Source organism: Alligator sinensis, unplaced genomic scaffold (assembly GCF_000455745.1).
Source record: "Alligator sinensis unplaced genomic scaffold, ASM45574v1 scaffold768_3, whole genome shotgun sequence".
NCBI classification, from domain to species: domain Eukaryota; kingdom Metazoa; phylum Chordata; order Crocodylia; family Alligatoridae; genus Alligator; species Alligator sinensis.
In genome coordinates this window covers 635,989-654,290 of record NW_005842135.1, presented here as the reverse complement: position 1 = coordinate 654,290, position 18,302 = coordinate 635,989, and the positions used below count along the sequence as shown (strand labels likewise).

At 46.2% G+C, this 18,302-nt stretch overlaps 1 long non-coding RNA gene across 1 annotated transcript in view; it reads left to right on the top strand.

Moving 5' to 3' along the window:
* Positions 1-14,984, top strand: part of LOC112550528 — a 35,234-nt gene extending 20,250 nt beyond the window's left edge. Inside the window, exons 2-4 of the long non-coding RNA XR_003094423.1 lie at positions 6,529-6,615; positions 13,456-13,533; positions 14,875-14,984. This is a non-coding gene — a long non-coding RNA (uncharacterized LOC112550528). The remainder of the gene's footprint in view (positions 1-6,528; positions 6,616-13,455; positions 13,534-14,874) is intronic.
* Positions 14,985-18,302: the final 3,318 nt, after the last annotated feature.

Genomic DNA, 18,302 nt, shown 5'->3' with positions numbered 1-18,302 from the left:
TTCGGCTCCTCCGGCCCTGCTGGAGGTAAGCAGACCCCTTGACCGCCGCGGGGGTCTCCCAGTGCCCCCGCTCCCCTGGGACAGCCATATAGAAAAAGTGAGAAGACCATGTTTTCTGGGATAAGAAAAGTCCAAACAAAGTCCAGTCTTTAACCCACCACAGGTCACAGCTCTTTCTGTAGAATACAGGTGTCCTCCATCCCCTTGACTGTCAGGTTTCATGTCATCTGTGAAGAGCCAGCACTTGATGTAACAGAGTCCAATTCATTTTCACTAAGTCTCCTCCATCTCATTCAGAAGGTGAAAAGGAGACTTACAGTGAATGGAGACTAGCAAGAAAAAACCTTTGCTGTCCCAGAGCTGGCATGAGGACTCTACACCAACTTGACTCCTACCCCTAGCAGGGAGAATCTGTTTTTATAGCCATCATAGCTCTATGTGGTTGAAATGTTCCTTTGACTTTTTATATGTAAAATTTTTTTAATCAAATAGTTTCCAGGATACACAAAACAGTGATAAGAACCAAGCTAATGATAATGATGGTTAGTAGATTGTAATAAGTGATACTGAATCTGTGATTTGATTCTGGTGAATAAGAGCACTGAAGTGTGATTTATTAAATAAAACATTGGATCTTCATTAGAGTGTGTGTAACAGGGAGCCTAGGGCTCCTGTTACTTTGCAAGAGAGACTGCAGCAGCTAGAGTCCAGGCAGCTAAACAGGCCAGCAGTAGGAAAGGAGGCAGAAAGGAAACACTGCTGCATAAGCAATAAATTCCCCTTTTCCTTGCTGGGTAACACCTGCAGCCAGTCCTAAGCACACTGCCCAGAATGGGCTGGCGGCAAAAGAATAGGTAGTTAGGAACCAAAGGCTATGAGTGCCTAATGCAGTGCTACCTGCCCTGCAGTAATGCAATAGGGCAGAGCTCTGCTTTAGGCAGTAAAGATGCTGCTAAAACAACAGGTGTAAGCTGCCTTGGAGGCCAGCCATCAGGCCCTGATGAGAAATCCCTACAGGCAACTGGGGGAAGTCATTTGACCAAAAAAGAGCAAGGCCTGGGGTGGCATATAAATCCAGTGCCTGACCCAGGACATGCATCCTGACCCTGGAGACTGCAAAGAAAGAAGCTCTAGAATAGAAGAGATGCAGAGGAGTGCCTAATGGACACTTGGGCTATCTTAGGCTGGGGAGGCAGAATGCTACTGACTTAAAGGAAAATATGACTCAGGGGAGGTTATATGGGTCAGCTGAGGAGTCGCTGTTTGGGTTAAGAAACCGTGAGGAATTTGTGTGATAGCCAAAGAGACTTATTCTTGTGTTACAGTTATAGCTGGCAGGTTGGATTGGGATTAGCAGGGGTGGCAGGAGGTCCCAGAGAGGCACATGAGACTTGAGCCTGCTGGGGGCAGGGAGCAAGCTGTAGTATAGCCTGAGAGGACAAGAACTGGGTCAGGGGCCCAGTGAATGAGAGAGAGACATGGAGACAGGGTCAGGGATCCAGTATCTGAGATGGGCAGAAACAGGACCAAGGGCTCAATGCCTGAGAGAGGCAGACTAGAGGGGCCGAGACTAAGGCCAGGGGGCCCAGCAGCTCAGGAGGGGCAGAGACTGCTTAGGACACTGAAACACGCCAAGGTATGAGACTAGACTAGGTGCCCACTGAATTGATTGAGAACATCTGCAAGGCATAGGCATGACTGTAGGGGAGGTTGGGAACCATGAATAGCCCAAAAGGGAAGAGGTGCCTTAGGGACATGTACAGGTCAGGAAGGCCAACGTAGAGTGAGGAGTGGATTGGGACCTGTAGGGACTGGGAGGAACCTGCTGGTGGGAGGACACAGTGGAGCTCACTCTAGGGGGCAGGAGCTCTGGACCCACCAGGGTGCATTGTGGCCCCACCTGCAGATGTGGTCCTGTTAAAGTGTGTCCTCCTATTTTATTTAATCAGCTTCTCCTAAAATAGTCTGCCTCTCATAAAACATGTTCTCATCCTACAAACAAGCATTTTAATACTTTTATTTTACATACAGCTGGCCCATACCCTCCTGTCTTTTGAATAGTTGAGAGGGTTTCAGTTTCTTGAACATGTTAATTTCTTACAGAGAAGGTAAAGCGGCATACACAGAGCTTGGTCAAGCTTTTCCAGCCTGGATTTTTCTTTCTTTGCTTTTTTTTTTTTTTAATTTAAGACTTTCTAGTAATGCTTCATATGGGAACAGACATCGGAACATACAAGTAACAGTGCATAATGGCTCTACTGATACACAGCTCAATGTTGAAACTGCCCAACCAAGACACCCCCGTCCTCTGCTTTTTCCTATGCACTGCTTCCAAAACTGATGCACTTTGGATGCATCTTCCCCCAAAACACTTGTATAGTGTGGCAGTTGAGTGGTAGGCCGAGGCTATGGCCAGTAGCCCGGAACGGCAGGTGGGTACTTTTCCGCGATGAAGCAGAATTAGGCACAGAAGCGTATTGGTTAAACTAAGATTGCTTTACTTACACTGTCGATGGATACAGCGTAGGCAGAAAGTTAACTTCAGTTACAGTTGCAAACCGAACAAGAGCTCTAGAAACCGAGGTGAGATGTCCGTGAACAACTCAATGAGCATGCAGGGCACGGGGTACGTCGGGAAGGTCGATGATGGGGAGTCATTGGTGGGTGATCAGTCCGCCAAGTTCACTCCGAGATGGGCGCGGAGTTCTCCGACTTGGGCGGAAACTGCTCTAACTTTTATACGGCTAGCAAGCCAATTGCTAGTCGCCATGCAGGAATAATTTAGAACCGGCCAATAATGGTGTGCGTATTTGCATAAGGATGGCGGGAACTTTTCTGCACCGGGGTTCTCCACCGTAACGGAAAATTCCACCGTGCCGAGAAACTTCATTGTGCTGGAAAATTCCACTGTGCTGAGGCACTTAACTACTGGGTTCTGACATATAGAAGCTCTGCTGTCACTCACTAGGCTTGGACTGGTTTTATATTTTATGTACACACTAGCCAGTGTATCCTCTGCCACATTTACAAAGGGTCCTCTGCTGTGGGGCCAAAAGGTGAATTAATTTAGGAACAACAGAAAAGTCCAGATGCCTTAAACAGTGGGTTAATAAGCCCAACCCATTCAGATACTAGGATGGTCTTCTGAATTGGCCTGTACACTTTACTCTTTCATGGCTTCCTAGATATTTATTGCAATATTATATACCGGGGCCAGCAAACTTTTCAAGCTGTGGGCCAGAACAACCGAGCTCCAGTGGTGTTGCCTCAGCAGCAGGTGGGGTTTGCCTGCACCTGTAATAGGGCCAGGCAGCTTGGAGCTGTTTTATCATTAGTGCTGCTTTTCCCAGCACCCCTCTTCTTCCCCCTCCCCCCTGCCCCATTCCTTGGCTGGGACACGAGCCCAGCTTCCAGCCAGAGGAGAGCTGCACTGGGGTTGGGCAGCTGGGAATCGCCTCCAGGCTGCTGCTGCTGCTGCAGTATGGGCACAGCTTCCAGTCAGTGAGGACCTGCAGTGCAGGTGCAGGGGGTGGGGAGAAGCAGTGGCCATGTGGGTGCAGCTTCCAGCTGCCCAGCCCTAGCAGCAGCACAGGCAGAAGCAAAGCCTTCCAGTTCCATGAGCCAGAGCCAGTTCCTTTATGAGCCAGATCTAGCCTGTGGGCTGTATGTTGCTGATCTCTGTTACACACAATTGCAGGTTTGCAAATCATTTTGCCTATTTGCTCCACTACCTGGTGAATGTTTTAGTGTGGCCAGATTGCAGCTGCAAAGGGATGTTAGGGTGACAATAATCTGAATTATTGGGGAGCACTGGATCTGCAGCTGGAACAAGGCTTTAACCTGTGTCTCAGCGAAAAGCTGCTGACCACAAGGCAAAATGGTGTGTTAAAATAACCTTGCAGATGCTTAGGCAAGTAGTTTCTTTAACAAAGGGAATAATATGCAGGATAAAATAAATCACTGGGCAAAAGGAAACAGGATGCAAACCCGCTATCATTAGGTGATAAGACAGAGGCCAGACTTTGGAGGGGCTGCTGGAGTCAGCAGAAAACTAGAAAGAACCAGTAGTTGACCAAGTTCATAGCCTTATGCATGCGCTCTTAGCAAAAGGCATGTAAATAAAGAAAATGCATAGGTAATCATATGCTAATGAAGCAAACAGTAAACAGAGGCGGGGCTTGAGATAGGAGGATGTGCCCGTCTCAGTTTGATTATCCGCTCCCACACTGTTTTGGCGTGTGTGCCTGTTGTCAGACACGATGGGGCTTTGTGCGACCTCTGGGGAGGCCCTCGATCACTTCAGGGAGGACCCCAAAACTCGCCTGCCATTACTTTGGATGGATCTTCAGTGGAGGGGCCATTGAGGGTACCTTCAGAGCTGTTGCGTCCCTCAGTGGGTGTACATGGGGCTCTACCTTCCCTACCCCCTGTCCATACACCAGCCCTCGAGACGAGCCTCAGGATCTTTATGCAGCTTGCCCTCTGGTGATGTCAGTCCCAGACCTTTATGCCCCTTTCTCTTTTGTTGGTTCTACTTTTGTTTTGTTTGGACACTGGGGCTTCTGGATGTTCCATTCTCAGCGACGTCTCTCTAGTAGCCTGGTGATTCTGGTTGGCTCCGTATGCTACCGTTGTCCCTTGGCGCTGCCTGTGTCCCCCTGCCAGAACCTCAAGAACAATAGATGACCGAGTAACCAACGAGAACCTATGCCAAAGTAAGGAAAAATGAAAGAGAAGAAGGAAAAGAAAGGAACCACTCCAGAAAACTGGAGACACAGGCAAAAGATAATTAAAAAAAAGGAAAAGACTGAAGAAGGAGAGGGGTTGGTGGGCTACACAGCCCTTTTTCCCCCCTAACTCTAGCCTGAGCCCAGCGTGTCTCCCTGACATGGTTCCGCATCCTCACCCCAACTGGGGTCTTCTTTGGCTCCTCTCTGAGCTGCCTCTGGTCCTGCACACCGGTTCCACCTGCAGCCAATGCAGGCTGCTGCCACCAATGCCTGCCTCCACATCGGATCTCATTGATTCTGCCGATGCTGGGTGCTACCAGCATGGGGGATGCTTGCAGCCTCTCCTGCTTCTGGCATCCCCGCTCGCTCGCTCTAAGAGCCAGCTTTTATTTCTGCCGGGTGGCATCTCCTGCTGACATCACCCAGCTCCAGCTGTAGATAAGTGTGTCTAATAAACCACGCAGGCGTTTCCTCCCGGCGTGTTCCTTCTGGCCCTCTGCGTCCTAAAACATGTATGTTTTTCTCTTTTTCAGGGTTTTTCCTTTGGGGTTGGGTTACCCCTGACCTGGGTTCCCCCGCGGGTGGGGCTTCTTGCTCCCCCATGCTTGTACCCCTGGGACAGAGGAAAAATGGGTGGAACCCAAGGAGAGACATGGGTGCAGTGAATGTTAATATGTATGAACCAAGGTGTATAAATGTCGGAAAAATCTATTGTTCAGGGCTGCTCCCCTGGTTTCACGGGCTGTGTCGACAAGAGAGCTCACCTGAAGCTGTCTCCATTCTGAATAAAACTGTTGCAAGCAATGTGTGCTGGTGTTTGCTCCCTGCTTGCTCTGGCTAATGAGTAACAGGATCCATGAGCAATTGGATCGATGTCTCCCTAGTCATAGGGGCGCCGCATGGAGTCGGGGTCTAACAAGGGATACATCCCACTTTCCTGGATAGCCCCCAGAGTACAGCTTGCTCATCTTTTAAAAATGAGCAAACACTATAATCTGAGCTCCCAAAGGCCACATGAACAGAAGCTCCAGATAGAAAAAGCTGCATGATTTCCACTCATTTGCTGTATGGTTCACAGAACAGTTTCACAGCATGTAATTTTGGCGGTTGTAGTAGCGACTTGAGCCATCTTAGGGAAAGAGTCCTTCCATTACCATTTTGATAGCAGTTACATTTGGAGGATGATCTTCCAAACCTTCAGCTCCTAGGAAGTCAATAGATGTTCCACTCAAGAAGAGCCTCATAGTAAAATTAGAAATATGCTCCTTAGGGCTGTGCAAAGATCACAGCTCAAAGGAGTTTCAGCAAACCCCTTATTTTCTGTTCATGCAAACCCCAAATCTCTACGTGGGACAGGACTGACACTAACCAGTTCTGACAAATCTCTTGAAAGCACAGAGAACCCTAAAAATAAAACCATTGGGTCTGTTTTTTCCACAAAGTGCTTATTGTTGTTACACAAAGTTATACAGTACCCACTGCCATGGTATCTGTATGCCTTCTACTTTTATCTAAGCGTTTGCATTTGCCCAGTCACATTTTGTAACCATTTGGGGCTCCGTCCAGTAATCTCTATTCATGCAAAGCCCTGCAGAGGTCATCTTATTGAGACTCTCTGACTTCAGTGGGAGTTTGAATTAAATGCAGGCTTGCATTCCTAATTATTGTTCTACATCAGTTTCCCCTTTTTATGCCTGGCCCTTTCTTAGATAACTTCTCCCAAGGACAGAAAGAATATAGAAAGGACCTCTTCATTGCTCCTTCTCACGCATACTTTTCCTTCCCCACATATGCGCAGGATCCAAGCAGAATGCGGCTACTGTCATTCCACTGGGGCTTGTGGCTGACCTGTGCACTCCATGACCCCCAGAGCCAGTCAGACTGGGTGAGAAGCCAAGGCCCAGTGCCCTAATGTCAACCAGCATGTGGCAGCAGGTACTGCATGTTCTGCTTTTAGCTGCTGGAGGGCTAAAACATGTGCATCCCCACTTACTTCCAATGACATTATGCTTTGCATCTGCCCTGTACAGACAGAATGCCTCCAGCTACTTCCAGTCATCTGTTGTAGCCGAGAGATCACACTGTCCAATGTCAAAAATCCACAGACAGATCTGCGCCCATCCTAGGACTCCAGGGAGGAACAGAGATGCACTTACATAGGTCTTTCTGGGGAAAGCAGAACATACTGTGTGCGGCACTGACTATGATTTTCACGGTATTCTGCATGCAAATAGAACTTGATATACAGTGGGGAACACACTTTATTTGAACTCTTATGTACTCACATTTTATTGTTCATTTTAAAGTCATTCCCTGTTTTCTAGCCTTCATGAAAAATAAGGGAGCTCTTCTAAGGGAAATGGATACCTCTGCATTGGAAGGAGACAGGCACACTGTGTGGGCAAGTGTGAAGCCTGCAATGCCACCCATGCTGTCTGGGTTCTGTGGCCACTTTCATGAAGAGTAAAATGCACTCAAAAAATTATTAGAAGGAACTAAACCTCAACAAGATCCTTCACTCCCCCAGCTGCAGCTGTGTCTAATCATTTTCATAGCATACCAAGATGTGTGAAATCACTGTTTAATTTTATAAGTGTGATTTTCACCATGAAAGGCGGAGACCTACAGCTTCCTGTCTCTTCAGTGCTAGTGCAGCTGCCAGCACATTCTCATGACATGGAGTCCCCTCAGTAACCTCACTTAATGGGGGGTTTTATTGAAAACTCTTTAAAAAATTGTTTTGTTCTTTTCCTTTGATATACACTCAAGCATTTCTTTTTTTATGCAAGAGAGACAGACTTATATGATGTTGAGCAGACGGTGTTCCCTTCATGAGTTTCCAGTCATAATTATTATTGCAGCCTCATCAGCACTCAGTTAAATAATAGATGTACAGGACTTCCCAGATGTCACTCAGCAACACCACAGGGATGCTTGGTAGAGGCACAGACATAGTGAACAGAGAACTCTGACCCAAGGATCCCGTCCTGCTGGCTGTTTACCAAGTTGTACATGCATGCAAAATGCCTTGAACCCTCTGACCCTCACCCAGCAAAAGGCTTAAGCACATGCCTACATTTAAAACACACAAGTGCTCCTATTGGCAACAGTGGGATTGCTTATGTAAAATGCTTTGCTAATTGATGCCAGGGTGCTCAGTCCTGACTGAATCCCAAATGCACCAATTCCTGTCTCTTGAATTATAAGAGAATCTTCAGGCATTTGGGAAATTGGATAAATTACAACGCCACTTATGTCCAAGAGAAGGAGATACAAACAACCCTTGTCTTTCATTGCTTTACTGTAAACTCTTTGGGGCAGTCACTGTCATTTACTAGAGAGGCTTGTACACTGATGAGCAATGAGGCCCTGACCAGATGAGCCATCTCAGCATGACTCCAATTTCCATAGCCAGAGTTAGACAGAGCATATCCTTAGCTTGCAGGCACTTACCAAATTACACATGCTCAGGGAAGGCCAAATCCTGCTCTGATGGAATTTAGTGGGAGTTTCATCACTGGTAGCAATTTATTCCATGCTAAACTGCAGCAGCTGCTTAACAGCTTAGAGAAACAATACACAGTGGTTTAAGGCGGGTAGTGAAGCATGTTGTATCCAGTAAATTGCAGTGGGGATTTTAGGAAGCAGAATGCAACTTGGAATATGGCCAGAACACTACAACTAACAGTCCCTTTGTGAAAAATACTACAAGCTCTTTAACAACTATTGCTGAGGACCCCAGTTTTACATGTTCCCTTGAAAATGACATTGCCACCTGTCTGCAAATGGGGTATTTGTTCATTACCAATTGCAAGGCTGGATCCTAAACCCACTGAAATCAATGGAAAGATACCCATTAATTTTGGGTCAGTGTCTCAAAGAGAAGAAAATAGCGCTCCAAAACACTTCTAGCATTACCTGGATTATTCCTTGCCAGTCTTCTATTCATATATCAACAAGATACAAAGCTGTTTAACTTGTGACATCTTACAAGGCCACCCCTTTAGGTGGCTGGTCTATTGCTTAATGAAAAGGGATAGGAAAAACAGACTCACCTGCTACAGCAATGCATGGGGTCACTTCTCTTTCATCCCTGATTGGCTCAGAGGTGTGATGGTAGGTGTTAGTCAAAAGGTGCTAACTATGACTTAGACATTGTATAGATGAAATGAGGGGCATGTGTGCATGACACTTTAAAGCAGGCTAAATGCTTTTGCACCGCTTTAATGGTCTCAGTGTTTGCATGAGTCGGCAGTGTATTGCACATTAATTACATCCACTATAGCAAATTCGGTGGCATAATGCACCTTAAATGACTTGGGGTACAGCAAACTAAAACTCAGCTCTGAGTTTTAGTTTGCTGCCCCTACAGTCGTCAAATGAAGTACCGGGCTCTGTGCAGCTCAGGGGCTCTGCAGGAAGCCCTGCAGGCAGCCTGACAGCAACCTGAAAAGACAGGCTCCACCCAAGAAAAGCGATGAGTCTGATCTTTTTTTCCCCCTGGAGCCTGTCTGAGCTGCGTGGGGACCTGGTGCTTCCCTCCACAGCTGTGGTGCCCCCTGGGACCGCCCGAGCTGGGTGCCTGTGGACAGGTGCTGCCTAGTGGGGGGGCCACCGCTGTCACGGAGGGAAGCACCAGCCCCTCCCCGTAACCCAGGGACCACTCCTCCTACTGGCAGCTCACCCTCCCCTCCCTGATGCCAGTGTGGCAGGTAAGTGTGTGTGGGTGCATGCACAACATGGGGGTTTAAAAGGCACTAAATTGAAGTAGTGTTTTTAAAAACCCACGGCTTCAAATTAGGGCCTGTTTCGTCTGCACACGCCCTTAGTCTACGCAATGGCTATGGCTATGAAAGCACTCTGCAGGGGTACAGCCCCCTGGTGTGGATGCAGTTTTGCCAGTAGGTAGACATCTTTCTCAAAAAAGCACCCCTGAATGACAGACGCTCAAGCAGCAGAAGCCACCTTCTACCAGGAAAGCTACTTCTGCTTCAGAGTGTGATCTTTTTATGCCTTCAACCAAGGTAGCCCTGTCGGCAGAAATTTGTCATGTGGACACGCAGTATCATCTCTGAACTGCCCTGGTGCCAAAGTGAAGGGACACCAATAGGTGCTGCCCAGCTGGGGCAGGGCACGGGACAGAGCCGCAAGCAGCTCTTTTTTTTTTTTGGGGGGGGGGGGGACCGGGACGGGGGAAGGGTTGCCTGCACTCCTGGGCAAGCATGGGGAGGCATGTGCCCCCCAGATCTGTGCGCAGGGTGAGGGCGGGCTGCTGCTGTGGGCTTTGCCCCAGGTGCCAAACTTCATTGCAATGGCACGGATCAAGAAAGACACCCGGCCTTTAACACCTGCATAGAAGAAGACTAGACTTGAACTGAACCAGCTTAGCATACCCTGAGGCATGCCCTGCCTTGCCTACCACTATCCCCAAACCGTGGCATACCACAGCAAGTACAGTTCACTGCTGCGTTATAGGCAGAGTCTTTAGGCAGAATACAGAAGCAAAATGAATGTTTTATAAGCCAAGATGAAAGGAGAGAGTACTTCAAAGGCTACAAGGCATTAATTTTCCCTTTCATTGTGGTTTTCCATCCCCCTTGTTTTAATATGATGGATCATGCGATAATAACAGGCAGTGGCTCTGACTGATGTGCACATACAGAATAAAGAAGAACAGGAAATTGGATACTAAGCTTTACACTGTATTTCACCAGATTCTGGAGTCACCAGAAAGAGACCGTCTGTCAGATTGCTCTTGACGCAGACCTGCAGTCGTGTGTTCAATTTCCTGCCATCAGCTGTTAAGTCTATTGAACAGCCAAAGAGGAGGAATATGAAGTGTAACTGATTTAGAGATTTATATGAATGACCAGCTCTGTCTACACTAAGAAATTGAACTGTTGTGCAAAAAGAGTTTTCAACAAGGTGCCCTGACCTGGTACTGACAGAGGTTGAAATGCTAGTGTAGATAGGGCACCACCATTTTCAGTAGTGACTCAGGGGACCTATCTAACCAAGAGCTTGATTTCCCAGTGTAGACAAGTCTTCCACGTATGAGGGAATGGATTAAGAATCAGGAGGTGGGCTGGGTTTGTTGCAATATTATGTAAAGCATGGGTGAGATTCTAGATGTTTCCTTTTCTGCCATCCAGTCTCTTGAAACAAGAGAACCACCTCAGGGAAGGGGCAAACGTTTGAAATTTCTTCTTTCCCCTTCCCTCTCCATGCCTCCAGCTGCTTTCTATTCTGGGCTCACTGTGCTACCTTCATGTTATCACAGAGGCTTAATTATCTTTAATCTACTGCCTTTGATACCCTTCATGGGAGGCTGCATTGCCTATCAGAGAGGCTAGGAATAAGGTGCCTCTTTCACAGCTTAAGAGAAGGAAAACCTTTGAAGAATGGGCATGTATCAGACATGACTTGCTAATACACAGTTAATATAGGACAGTGGAGACAGTACAACGGGGGCAGGCAAGAGACCTGTTTTCTACTCCAACACACCGTTCCAAACACTGCCTATGTACTAAGGACAGAGTCCATTGCTTCTCTGTGCCTCACTTTTCTTATCAGTGAGTGAAATAGTGGATAATATCAGGGACCTTCCTATGGAAAGGGCTTTGAGACATGTAGAACAGGAGTACCATACAAAAGTGGGATATCTTTCCACCATCACTCTGGGTTTGCTTATTACTGAGATGAGTTAAAGTCCTGGATTCAAATGCCTCTGACATTTCTGGTGGGGAAAAAGGGAGTTTCAGAATTTGAACGTGGAGTCAGACTTTGCTGTTAGTGCCTCTCTCTTCAACAGGCCAAAACAAAAAGCCTAAATCAACACACCCCCAAACTCTGAAGGATTTCACATCCAGATGTTAATTTTGCAGCCTGGGTACAAGTAAGTACTTGTACTTACCACTGTACTGCTTCAAATGAAAAACCCTCGGCCTTCAGACGACATTGTATCCTCAAAGCATTTCATACATCATAAGCTTCATAACTTCTTTCTATTCCATCAATGAGGAAAGTGAGGCACAGGGAGATTGAAGTATTCATTTCCATTGGTGCTGAGCACCCATAATTCCTGTTGGCTTCAATGAGTAATCCTCAAAACCATTAAGGATCAAGTCCTGTGTTTCTCAAGTTGCATACTTTAAAATGGAGACACCCAACAACAAAATACAATTTAAAAACTATCACTGATTTGCCTAGAGCTACACAGGAAGTCAACAGCAGATACAGGGAAAAGAACTCAGGAGCTCTACCTTTAGACTAGACACCCAAGAATTAGGGTTGGATGAGCTTGTTTAGACATAGTAGGCATTTATACACGTACCTCTTGTCTGCTTTGATGTGCCAGAAATCCAGCACATCAGAGCAGACTCAATTAATAGAGTCTGCAGAGCATGCAAACTGATGTGCCCAGTGCTGTCACATGCATTTATGTAAGTGGCAAAATGCATGTCAGCACGCAGAAAATGTCAGCAATGCGCTTAAGAACTGAAACACTTTCAATGCATTTTAGTTCAAAAGTGTGCTGCTGCCATTTTCTCAGCACTGTCACACATGTTCATAGATTGTAAGGCTGGAAGAGACCTCAGAAGATCATCGGGTCCAGCCCCCCTGCACCAAGCAGGAAAGACAACAGAGGTCAGGTGATGTTGCTGTTTATACATATGCTGCATCTCTAGTGACCCCAAGGCCTTGTCCAAGTCTCTGACAAATTGGTTTATTTGATTATGAGCATCTGAACTTCCTGATTGTAACTTAGATCAGAAACAGAAGCACTGGAGTACTAAGAAAAAGGCTTTACTCCTCACACTATCAATCCTAAACATGAAGTCCTAGATGTCTCATGAAGGAATGCACAGTCATATTTTCAGTTCAGCTTTGCAGACCTGAGAGGCTGGGCAAGTGTCTGAACTTTCTGGTATTTACATTACCTTCCACACTTTGACTTCTGCATTAAATTCTCCCTGTGAACTACAAATCAATCACCATCCCCAACTGAAAAGAACACAGTGGAAACATTCTTTGCATATGCTGGGCCATCAGCCTGGAATGAGAGACAAGATATTGATGCAACAAACTGATGTAATCAAAGCTTCTAAAAGGCAAAGCAGTGAATCACTTGGATGTAGCAGTCTGTCTGTGCCCTTATCTGCTATCTGCTTTTTCCAAAACATCCAATAAATAAAATTGCATTTAACTATTTATATTTACACGTGAATTTTCATTATAAAATCTTACAGACAACAACTGATGGGAAGGAACATGGCTTGGAAGTGGCTCAAGGAGATGTCAAGGCACATTAAAATCTGTTTTTCTTCTTCTTCTTTCCTTTCGGCAGCTCATCCACAAACTGAGCACAGTTCCCAGAGACGCGTGCTCTAACAGCTTGCAGAGAAGTCAATATGCCTTGTACTGATCCACCTCTTTGGTGCTTTCAGTACAATCAAGCAACTGATCCAAGAACAAAGGGGACCAAATTCAATATTGGAGAAAGCAGATACAAAGATGTGCACTGCTTGCTTTAGGGATAAATTTGGACCTTGAGGTAAAATTTTGCTCTCCAAATAAGAACCATCCTGCCAGAAGCAGAGGTCAGGATTGCAGCCCAAGAACCTGCCAGTTAGGAGCATGGCAACGTGTGGTCTGCCTGTGTGGGGGTGACTGCCATCTTCCTAGCATTCAGACAGTTTTCTGAATTTGTTTGCTTTGCCATTAGAGAGGAAGATGCATGTGCACCAGGAGAAAGAGGAGTTTGAAGGGACATCAAAGCCAGCAGCATCCTGAATTGAGTATGGTAAGTATAATTAATAAGCACGGATCCTGACAAAGAGCAGAATTCTATTACATCCTCAACGGCTGAAGCCTCCTCTAAACGGTAGATTTCAGTCAGACGCATGGATGCACATTCTGTGCATCATGCCATGGGAAAAACTTTTCTCCTCCTCATCTCAGTACTCTGACTTCCCAATAGTCAGTATAACTGGGTGCAAGGCTCAGGGGTGCAGCTGCAGGTGGTTAAAGGTGACAGTGTAGCATGAACTGAACTAATGTAGCTGATGTTAACATAGAATGTAATAATAGTGAAATGTAACCATGTTAGTCTTGTCCTGTAAGCAACTTGAAAACTCCATTTTGTATCCTTCTGCTTGACTAAGTGAATGAACTCTGCATGACGTTTATGTACCAGTGTGTGTAAAAGGGTGAATGGTGAGAGAATGGCATAGAGACGGGAAAAGAAGATGTAACTGTTTATGTAAGCAACAAGGCACCAAATGTAAGCTACTAGTCAGTAAACTAATTAATGAATGGCTGAAGAATCCCTTTGAGGCCTAGGGCACAAAGAAGATAACAAAGAGAAAAAATGCACCCATCCTGCCAGAGGGGCAGCAAAAACACTCCAAGGCTGAGATAAGCTGAAGACAAAAGAAGAACAACCACAAAAAAAGAAGCTGGGTATGGAAAAACTCCAAAGCACTGAAACAAAGGATGTCAATCCCTATAAAAGAACACTTTGAAAATGCCAAGTTGGGTGAGTCTCTTTCTCTACTGCTGTTTCATCAGAGCACAAATGCATCTGTTCACCCTGCTCCAGCTGTTATCTTCAAATCATCATCATCTGCTCAATAAGCCCGGGTTGGTCACCCTGGGCTGATATTGAGCAACTATTGCTCAATATATATCTGGTGTATGTGTGGATGAAATGGTTGTTTTGTGTATGTGTATGCATGTGTGTAATGACGTGTATGATTATTGGTGTGTGTTTGTATGGATGGTGTATCTGAACCACTATGTCTAACTCATGCAATCAATAAATGCGGCACCTTGCCTTATCCCCCTTTATAAAGTCTTGCTCATGCTTTGAGCAATTGGCAATTTGTGTAACAACAGCCTGCCTGCTCAGTGAGGTGAAGGGGGTGGGGGGCAGCTGACAGCAATCAGTGCCTGGCCTAGAGGAAGTTAAAAGCTCCTGGGAGTGGAGCTGTGAAGAGAGAGAGCAAGAGGGTGGTGTGAAGAAGGCAGCCCTGAGCTGAGAAGGGGGGGAGAGTTTTTTTTCCAGGTCTGAGGAAGGATGGTCACTGTGAGTTAATCCTTTGTTGACTCATTACTGAATGAGTTCATTTGTTCATTCCTGAAGCTGTGTCCTGCAGGGCAAGGCTGCCCAGGCAAAATCAAAGTTGGAGTGAGAACCAGTTACAGTCAATCATCATTATTGACTCCAAGGTGAACACAGGCCGACAACGCGAGGACATGGTCAGTAAGGCTAACCGTACCTTATCGTACATCCACAGATGCATCATGAGCAGGTCCAAGGAGGTGATCCTCCCCCTCTGTGCAGCACTGGTCAGGCCACAGTTGGAGTACTGCGTCCAGTTCTGGGCACCACACTTTAGGAGGGATGTGGCCAGCATTGAGAGGGTCCAGAGGAGGGCCACTCGCATGATCCAGGGACAGCAGGGCAGACCCTACGAGGAGCGGCTATGGGACCTTAACCTGTTCAGCCTTCACAAGAGGGGACCTGGTAGCCATCTATAAACTTACTAGGGGGGACCAGTGGGGAATGGGAGAGACCTAGTTCCCCCAAGCGCTTCCCAGAGTAACAAGGAATAATGGCCATAAGTTGTTAGAGAGTAGGTTTAGACTAGATATTAGAAGGCACTACTTCACAGTCAGGGCGGCTAGGATCTGGAACCAACTTCCAAGTGAAGCACTGCTGGCTCCTACCTTGGGGGTCTTTAAGAGGAAGCTTGACGTTTACCTAGCTGGGGTCATTTGAGCCCAGTTTTCTCTTCCTCCCCAGGGCAGGGGGGTCGTACTAGAAGATCTACAAGGTCGCTTTCGACCCTATATGTATGAATCTATGAAAGTCTGAGGAGGGTAAAGGGGATCAATTATCCTTATCAGCTTTGAGTATGAGAGAAGCAGTTCAAGAAGTGGCAAGTGTTTTAGGTTATCATGGAAACTAAGGCTCTGGGCAAACCTTGTTGCATGCCTGGAATGCCTGAGAATCCTGCTTGGACAGCTCCTTTCTTCACTTCCCTGATCTTTGTGCCTTACAGCTAAGCCCATTTGAACTCAGATGTTGTCAGAATCAAATATTAGAACTTATCTTAAAAACTGTGGTCCAAATTCCAACCTCCTTGACTCCAGTGGAGGCCTATACCAGCAAGTTCTTTTCAGGATCGTTCCTATGGAAGTCTATGCAATCAAACATGGTTACATACTTGCTGCATTTGGCACATAAGAAATTAGGTCCTCGGCTGATGTAAATGAGCCCGGCTTCATTAACTTCATGGGAGATGCATCAGCTTCCACCTGCTGATAACCTGGCTTGCTGTTCTAGTTTAAGAGCCTGAGTTATTTACACAAACATTAGCTCCTGTTGAGTGAGCCCAGCTCATGCAAGAGCACTCACACTGCTGAACACGTGTGCTGTACAGCATGAGTTTTGTTAGCAGCACAGAGCAGCTGAGTCCTCAGTTCATGACTAGCTCCAGCATCAAGCTTGAATCCTCTTCTCAACAGGCCACCTAGCTTGAGGGAAGAACACCTATAGACTCAAGCCAGTGGCTGGTACACATACAGGAGTATCAGGAGAAGGACAATACTGGAGTTCTACCTTGAGCTACCTGTACAAAGAAGAGACATCCTGTTACACTGAGCTACACCTGAAGCAACTCCATTGGCTTTTGCAAAATTTCTCTAGAGAAGAAAATCAGGCTGCAGTTCCTTTAATCGCATATCAAGAAACATATCCTAAACGTTTCATTTTTTCAGGTCATACATTGGTCCATGTGCTGTTAGCAAATTTGAACTAAGAATAAGGCATATACATGAATACAGCATGGCAAAAGCAGTAACAAGATAAAATTACAGCCTGTAGCTCCCAAACAAGAAGGGGCATGAGGTGCATGTGAGGCACTTGAAGCATCTCCATGTTGGATACAGCAGTGCTTCAACGTTAGGAGCTTCCCCAACTGGGTGATCCAAGAAAATGAAGCTAAGCACCTAGGCTCCTTCTGCAGTCCATGAAGAAGCTACAGACATTCCCAGTGTCATAGCAGACACTGCCAAGCATGTCCATCTGCTTACATGCACCACACCTGAAAATGCAGTGGTGAAACTATTCTAGGGGTGTGCCTTATAGTTGCTCTTAAGACCGTGGCCTCTGGCATGCTTGATAGCAGCTAGTGGGAGTACCCCCAGAGATGGATCTGCTGTATGTAGCCACTCTAGGTTTGGTATTTGCTACTTGGGAGCTAGAGCAGGTGGACAAGACATAGTCAGGAGCATCACTGCCAGGAACACACTACAAATGCAGTGTAGATATTCCCTCAGGCACATCCTCAAGGCACTCCACAAAAATCTGCATGCTGAGCAGGAAGCCTTCTGGAGTTAGCCAGTAGGACACTCTACACACACTGGTGTGGCTGATTCCCAGCCCTCAGTAGCTCAGGCACTAGGCTCTAGGCTGCATATTAGGCACCATGGTCTATTTGGGATGTAGTGGGGGCCATCTGTATAACAGCTGAGTGTTTACAGCATTTGCCTAGGAAGTGGGACTCCTGGGCTCTATGTCCACCTCAGCCTGGGGTTTCCAAATCCACACCTCCTACCTCCCAGAAGAGTGGTTTGACAATCAGGCTGCAAAACAGTGTGAATAACAGTCCTCTTCTTCTGAAGCTGGGCCACTGTGCAGCCAGGAATGAAAGCCACAGGGGCAGAAGAAGAGCAACCGAGAAAGAGCCTGCTCCCAGTTATTAGATAAAAAAAAAGAAATATTCCTGAAAGAAGGACTAGAAGCCAGCTCTTCGCCTTAGCAGCTGAATGAACAGGGCTCTTTGTTTTAAGTTTAAGCCCCTGAATTCTGCCTAAGTCCTGTTTTAAGCATGCAAAACACCTCTCCATGTCTCACCCCAAACCCTTATCTATCAGGTCCAAAGAAGACACACCTGAACCACTTTAACTTTCCACGAGAGGGCAGTAGCACTCACCCACACATTCATATAGACTTAGCTAGCAAGTTATAAGACATCAATTCAAGGTATTAGGCCCCTGAGAATAAAAATAAATAAGATACAATGAAAATTGGCAAGGCTGTCAATCCTCATGACTCAGAATAAAAAGATCACCAGTAGGGATCAGGAAGAAGCTTTCCTGATGCAGCACTGCACACAAGGATGCATTAAAAGTGGTTTATGCATTTGGAATCAGCCAGGACAGGCTACTGTTGGGTATAGGTCATTACTCAGCATCATTAATATGCTTGGTACAGCCTTAGAAAAAAGGCAGAGGATAATGGAGTAAATGGACTATCAGGGCAATGTGGCAGCTCTTCTGTAGGCCATGAAAGGAAATGTTTGATAATAAGAGATCAGAAAGGAGGAGCTGCCACTATAAAAGATAATTGCTGCACTGCAGGATGTTATTTAGATTCTCAATAACTATATGGTGGATGTGATTTTTTCAAACAGATGTTTCTTTCTCTCTTATGCACACACTTACAGCCTTGAACCATCCTATTTGAATACAAAGAAAGCAGATACATAAGGAGAAGAACTGGGA